Here is an 8,169-nt window from a genome sequence, read left to right as displayed (position 1 = left end):
AGAGAGAGAGAGAGAGAGAGAGAGAGAGAGAGAGAGAGAGAGAAAGTCAGAGAAAGAGAGAGACAATCACATGACGTGCGACAATGAGCAGTGATGTCCTCTGGACTCTATGCTTTATGGGAAATGAAGCCCTGGGAATTTTATCCTCAGTCATACTCTTTACATCTGATTTAAAAAAAAAAACTGACCTCCTGACAAAGTATTAAGTTTCCATTGTCTTTATTCTGTAGCACAATTGAGAATCAATTATTCATCCTATTTGAAGTGTCTGCTCATTTTATGTCCACATAAAGGAAAACAACCAGTTTTCAGGTTTAGTGGTTTCTTCTACTTAAGACTTTTGACAGTATATTTATTGCTTAGATGGATGAGATCACACCAAAAAAAATTCACTTGGACATTTATAAAAGAAATGGAAATATATTTAATAGTTGAGCTCAACCAATGAAAAATATTGTGGCTACCTTACATGCCATCTTTTAGAAACCGCAGTTATCTCTTCTTGTATATAGCACATTCTCACTTGTTCATAGTAGTAGTCAAATTAGGTACAATCTATACATTGTCACCCTAATTTCCCCTTCTTTCTTTAATATGGTCCTATAAACAACAGGCTTGGTAAGCCTGGTCCCAGTGTCTAGGTACAGTAGAGGAAGGAGAGGAGAGATATAGCATGCCACTATCATAAATATACTGTCTGAGGCAGAACAGTTTTATAAAACATTAATTTTTTACTAGTGCCTACTGATCCCCTTCAGATTGTGTTTTTCCTGATACTGTCCTGACTCCTTGCTTTGGACCATTACTATCAACTCCTAGCTTACCATTTGTTTAGCTTACTGGATTTGGTTATCTCATGAACTCTGGCTATATGTAGAACAGTATCCTGTTTACTCTCCAGGTCATAAATTGGACCATGTTCTCCATCTCTAGGTGAATTCTTTACCTCTAGCCTTGTAAACTGTCCTAATGTAATCTGCCATGGGATTCAAGACTCTGATGCTTGTATGACCATGTATGGTAGGAATATGTCTCAAGTTCGGTACTAATACACATTTGTTCAAGATATGGCAGTGGTTGTTTTTTTTTCCGTTTTTGAAGAGGAACAGTGACATTATGGAATGATGTCTTTACTTGCCTGTGAATTGGATTTAAATAAGGCAAAGTTTCACAAAGTCATCAACCTCACTTTCATTTCCAGAGTCATTGAAGTCCAGGGGCAAGACAAAAATCAGAATGACTGGCACTGGCCTGGGATGCAGTGGATAACTTTGGAATCTTTGATATCTGACCAAGCCCTAAATGCTCCATGGTGCCCTCTTTAGCATCCTTTGTGGTCATTGGAATAAATTGTTTGTATAACCCATTCAGCTGGGGGAAGTCTTCACATGCTTGGGGTAGACATCCCCCTAAGAGAAAAAATATTTTTATGGTTCCATGAGCAAAATTGAGATCCAGCAAAGTATAGACACATTAAATATGGCAGAAGAGTAACAGAAGGTTGTTTTGTGAATATTTAAGTTGCTGTTTATACATGTATTTGTTAATCTTAACTAGATTACAAGCTCTTTCAGATAAGACCCATATCTGATATTTTTTCATTTCTTTTCTTTTATTTTCCCTTCTTTCTTTCTTTCGCTCTCTTTCTTTCCTTCTCTTAATTTCCTGCTTTGCTTTCCCTCTCCTTGAGATTGCCTTCTATATAGTAGGTACTCAATGAGTAATGCGTTCCTATATATTAAAAAGTGAATAACAATAGCACCTACCTCTCAGGGTTATTGTGAGAATAAAATGAGATATTTGTTAACTGCTTGTCAAATCTAAAAGTGCTATATAAATGCTAATGCTAATGATGATGTGATATAAATTTAATGTAAAGAATAGCAGAGATGAACTTGTTTTAGAAAGCTTGCAGAACTATGCCCTCCATGAGCCGTGCTGAATGGTGAAATAAAGTAGGCTCAAATATATACTTAGATCATAAAGCATTCATGCCTTGTCGCCAGTAGTGAGGGTGAGGAGTCGTTTAGGGAAGCACGCACAGTGGAAACCAAAGCTAACACTGAGTGATGAGTTCTTCAACACGTAATTTGTATCTGTAGTGAGTGTGTCGTTAAGCAAGAAACAAAACCTGAACAATATAAAATCCACAGTAATGTTTATGTCTGTCTTTCTGCATAGTCGTTTAATTAACAAGTATTTATTAAGTGCCTACAATGAGCCAGGCACTATGCTAAGCACAGGGGATACTAAGAAAGGCAAAGACCAGTTCTTGCCCTCAAGGAGCTTCCATTCTAATGGCAGGAGACAGTATGCAAACAAGTATGTGTGAACAGGATAAATAACCAACAAAAGGAAAGCAATGAGATTAAGGAGGACTTTTGTTGGTTGCTCAGTTCTGATTCTTTGTGACCCCATCTGGGGTTTTCTTGGCAAAGATACTGGAGTGGTTTGCCGTTTCCTTCTCCAGCTCATTTTATAGATGAGGAAACTGAGGCAAACAAGGTTAAATCACTTGCACAAGGTCACACAGCTAGTAAGTGTCTGAGGCTGGATTTAAACTCAGGTCTTTCTGACTCCAGGCCCGGTGCTTTATCCACTGCACCACCTTGCTGCCCATAAAGAAGAGTAGGAAAGGCTATTTGAAGACAATATAATTTTAGTTAAGACTTCAAGGAAGCCAGGAATTCTAAGGAAGCAGAGATTAGGAGGGAGAGAGTACCAGTTTGAGAGTCAGCCAATGAAAATGCCCTGAAGCTGTAGCTGAAATGTCTTATGTGAGGACCAGCAAGAAGGATAGTGTCACTGAATTACAGAGTACAATGGGGTGCATGGAATAAGAGGACTGGAAAGATAGGAAGAGGGCAAGAAATGCTACTAATTTAAAGCATCTGATTTATACAGGAATGAAATAATGCTTTTAGCATAACAGAGGTATTGCATTGATGTTTTATTTGGGGGCCTTTAGCTTGTGCCAAGAGGTTATAAGCAACACCATGAAAAATAGTTTGTTTCCTGAGACTCCAAGAGCTGGCACTTAAGATATGTGACAGAAGCTGTTTCAGAGGCAGTTATAGCAATAGGAATGAGAAGTATGGAAACTGTAATGTTAGGTATGGAGTAGAAGCTCCATAAATAGATGTGTATTGACTAACTGATTGCATGACAGATATTACTAAATGGTATTTTATTTTATTTACCTAGTGTTTTGAAGATGAGTGCATGAAAGAAAAATCCAGGGATATACTTGAGAAGCAGTCTGGTGTGGTGGATTGAGAGCCAGCCTAAAAACCAGGAAGATCTGGGGCCAAATCTCATCCCTGATGCAAACTGGTCTTGTGATTCTGGACATGTCACCTAACTTGTCAGTGCATCCTTAATCCTCCCCACACCCCCAACCCATATACCTAGTGCAGTCAAACTAGATTTGTAGTTGGAAAATGTTTAGCAAAATAAATAAAATAGAACACAGATAATGTTAATATGTGGTTTTGTAAGTCAATATGTGACCACAAGCTCCTTGTATATATTGAGTGGTCCTGTTCCTATATGAGTTTAGTACCACTGTGTTAGACAACTCTCTGAGAGTATAAATGGCAGAGAAGGTGCCTACCCACATTGGAATATTGTGTTCCTTCCTTTGGAGTTTCCTATATTAATGAAACCAAATTTTTTTCCTATCCTATTATTGAATAGTCAAGAAACCTAGTTAAGGAGACAAAACTGATAACTGTATATAAGTAACCTAGAGTTATTTGTACATCCATTATGTTGTTAATAATGTGCAATTTCTATTATATATATGCACACATATGTACACACATATACATACACATAGTTATATACATGTATGTATATATATATTACATTTATCATATATGGATATATATTACATATTTCCATATCTGTATCTATATCTGACTTTGCTGCTGACATTGATTTCAATGATGTAAAATTCTTGGAATAATATTAGACTGATAATTCTTTCTGAATTGATAATATCTCAAATAGACTCTTTTCTCAAACCTACTGACATAAGACAAAAATATTCATAGACAGAGCTTAGGAGAGTGGTTAAGCCTGGACAGCCAGGGATTCAATACATCCAGTCTAACTAAAATTGTATGTAAAAGGCGTAAATCAAAACCTCTAATGATAAGACCAGAAAAATTGCAACCTGGCTAATCAGAGATCCTTCAAAGAAAATCTTCTACTGTCTTCAGATCAGAAGTCTTCAGTGCCTTGTCTTTACAAAGACCTCCTTTTTAGTGATCATTCATATATAGCTAAGATTATTAGATTTGTTATATTTAATGGATGAAATCTTATTTTTAAAAGAATTCAGTGTATAAAATTAATGCACACTCTTGAGGTCGGGGGGGAAGAACTGTAAGATAATTTCCTCATCACCAACTCTTCCTGATTTGTCTGAACAATCAGCTGCAAATTTAAGTAGTCAGGAAAAAGAGAAAAGTGGCAAGAACTCTGTAGGTGTTGGCACCAGCTCAGAAATATAATCAGAGAACCAAAACTTGCAAAAGAACTAGAGTGAGGTTCTATCTCCTCATTCTGATATCAGATCCATAACTGTCTTACTTTGCATAAGAATATGCGATTGTACCATCCTCTCCTAATACCATGCTGTGCTGGGACTTATTAGTAGGTGCATGTTTTGTATATTTTCTATATCAGGATCTCACTTTCTTGTCCTGTTACAGCTCTACCTGTCACCCCATTTTCTACCATAAGCATTGTCATTACAAGAGAATAAATTTACTCTAGAAAAATATAAGCTATTTCATATCCAGCCCCACACTGGGGACCTATGGAGATAAATATATCTGTAAGTCAGAAAAATTACAAATTACCCAGGCCAATAATCAGATTTCTCTGTCGGGTTGCTCTCAGTATGAATGAAGTGTCTCAGAGCTAGAGAGAATTATTCTTAATTTGCCCTTCTCTTCTAGAGGACTGTATTTGATGTTAGATCTTTGGTAATCTTGTTTTGTGGGAAGGGATCTTTCATCTTTCATATCACCTATGGAAGAGAATTAAATAAGAAGGAGCAAGTTAAAGGAAACTGAATGTGAATGGACCCCTTTTCAGAAATGTTAAGTAGAAAATGACAGCATACAGATGCTAGTATTTTTCCTACTGTGTTTCAACTTTTCAAGCAAAATCACCAATAGAGACAAATATTTACTGCATACATAAAATGAATTTTATATAAAATATATGAGGCCATTTGTTTTCAACAATTCTTGTGGCAAAATTGGAGAAAAATGAGTTTTTGTACTTAACTTTGAAGGTTTCATCAGCCTTCCCCTGAACCATATTGGAAACTCAACATGCCTTCTTGTCCCGTACAATTCTTATCTCCTTCTTTCTGTGAATCCTTTAGAAAGAATACATTTAGTATCTTGATGGTCTTCCTCATTTTTTTTAGCATCTTGGTGAACCAATGTGCCATCTTATCTTTCCATTTATTGTCTCTCATTCTCACTGCATGACTACTCCACCTCTATACTAGGTTCAATGCCACTTCTTGAATTCCAAAATTATACTTGATAACGCACTGAAGCCTTCTTGAAGCCAGGATACACCATTCCTTTGTTCTTTCTGTTTGTAATTTACATCATTATAAGATGGCATTTCACATTTTATAGTCATAAACCATTACTGAGAAAGTGTTATTAAAAGGATGGTTTTTCCAGTGGTAAGCATTTGTGATCACCAAAAGTACTGTGCATTTTCCTAAGTGCAATTCAACCTGATCTTTCTTGCTGTTCACTTCTAGTCTTAGCACTTCTATAAAATATATATATATTTGTGGACTAATTTGAAAACCTTTTTATTGTATCTAGCTGCATGTCATTTATTGTCTTGGAAATATGCATTTTTCATTCATGTTGTTATTGTAGTGTGGATGGATAGACTAAGCCTTTTCTCATCACTGTGTATTTCACTGAGAAGACATTGCAGTGTTCTGAGACTTGTGATATAATCTCATCTATGAATAGGATAATCTGGAGAAATGTATCCTTTATAGTAAATCTTTTTGTTCAGATGTTATCTTGAGCAACATTTGTGATCACTTTGGCAAATGATCCACGAAGGTGGCCCTATATTCTGAAAAGCTATGTTAGGAGAATACAAGCATGGGCAGGTTCTTCCATATTGGAAAGGCTTTAAATATGATCCTAGAAACAGACTATGCCTGCTTTTTGAATTCCAGCCTAGCTAAGTATAGAGAGGCTGGCTCATGACCAGTGTATTGGCCACTATGTGATATATTCTTTAGTCATAGCAATCCATAAATTATCAAAAAGTGTAAACTTTTTTTTAGTCCCATGTGATTTTCTTTCTATTCCTGAAAAGAGGGCATGAGGCACAAAGAATGACACAGGCTTTAGATTGTCTCTAAACATTAATTCAACTCCTTCTTCAATGATCAATGAGCCAACATACTGCTAGAAAAACTGTCTAATAACGATCCTGATATTCAAGATTTATGAATGTCAGTTTCAATTTTATGAATGAAATTAGAAGAAAAAAAACAAGTTATAATTGAATATAAAGATAGATGATGCACTGTTTTTCTTTGCAGAGACAAATAAAAGAGTCAATTGAGTTGTTTTGTGTGTGTGTGTGTGTGTGTGTGTGTGTGTGTGCATGTGTTGTTTGTGTGCATGTGTTTCCAGAGGCTACAAGAAATATTATTTCATAGACACTAGGTCCTTTTGTATTGTAGTGCTCATAATAGCATTAATTTTTTTGTGTTTTATTGATTTATTTATTTTTTTATACACTTCCACAAGATTTTGAGTTCCAAATTTTCTCCCCGTCTTGTCCCTCCCCCACCCCAAGATGGCACACATTCTGTATACCCCTTCCTCTAATTTGCTCTTCCTTCCTTCTATTACCCCCTTCTCTTATACCCTTCTCCTTCCATTTTCCTGCAGGGCAGGATAGATTTCTATACCCCATTGCCTGTATTTCTTATTTCTCAGTTGCATGTGGAAATAATTTTTAACATTAGTTTTTAAAACTTTGGGCTCCCAATTTTCTCCCTTCCTCACTCCCCACCCACCCTCATTGAGAAGCCAAGCAACTCGATACAGGTTATACATGTGTAGTCATGCAAAACACTTTCATAGTAGTCATGTTGTGAAAAACTAGCTATATTTCCCTTCATCCTATCCCTCCCCTCATTTATTCTATTCTCTCTTTTGACCCTGTCCTTCCTTAGAAATGTATGCTTCTGATTATTCCCTCCCCCATCTGCCATTTCTCTTTCATTCCCTTGCTCTCTTATCCCCTTCCTCCCTATTTTCCCATAGGGTAAGATAGATTTCCATACCCAATTGAATATGTATGTTATTCCCTCTTTAAGCCAAATCAGATGAGAATAAGATTCACTCATTCCTTCTTACCTTCCCCTGCTTCCCCTTCACTGTAAAAGTCTTTTCTTGTCTGTTTTATGTGAGATAATTTACCCCATGCTACCTCTCTCTTTCTCCTTCTCCCAGTATAATCCTCTCTCATCCCTTAATTTTATTCTCCAAATATCACTTCTTCATCTTCAACTCACCCTGTGCCTTTTATCTATCTATCTATACATACATATGCTTTTTTTCCCCCTTCCAACTACCCTAATAATGACAAAGGTCTCACGAGTTACAAATATCATCTTTCCATGCAGAAATGTAAATAGTTCAACCTTAATAAGTCCCTTATGATTTCTTTTCCCTGTTTACCTCTTCATGCTTCTCTTGAGTCTTGTATTTGAAAGTCAAATTTTCTATTCAGCTCTGATATTTTCATCAAGAATGCTTGGAAGTCCTCTATTTCACTGAATATTCATTTTGCCCCTGAAGGATTATACTCAGTTTTGCTGGGTAGGTGATTCTTGGTTGTAATCCTATCTCCTTTGACCTCCAGAATATTACATTCCAAACCCTCTGGTCCCTTAATGTAAAAGTGGCTAAATCTTGTGTTATCCTGATTGTGTTTCCACAATACTTGAATTGTTTCTTTTTGGCTACTTGCAATATTTTCTCCATGACTTGAGAACTCTGGAATTTGGCTACAATATTCCTAGGAGTTTTCCTTTGGGGATCTCTTTTAGGAGGTGATAGGTGGATTCTTTCAGCTTCTATTTTGCCCTCA

This window comes from Vombatus ursinus, unplaced genomic scaffold (assembly GCF_900497805.2).
Source record: "Vombatus ursinus unplaced genomic scaffold, bare-nosed wombat genome assembly UNPS02014942.1, whole genome shotgun sequence".
NCBI classification, from domain to species: domain Eukaryota; kingdom Metazoa; phylum Chordata; class Mammalia; order Diprotodontia; family Vombatidae; genus Vombatus; species Vombatus ursinus.
Note: the sequence above shows the minus strand (reverse complement) of the source record.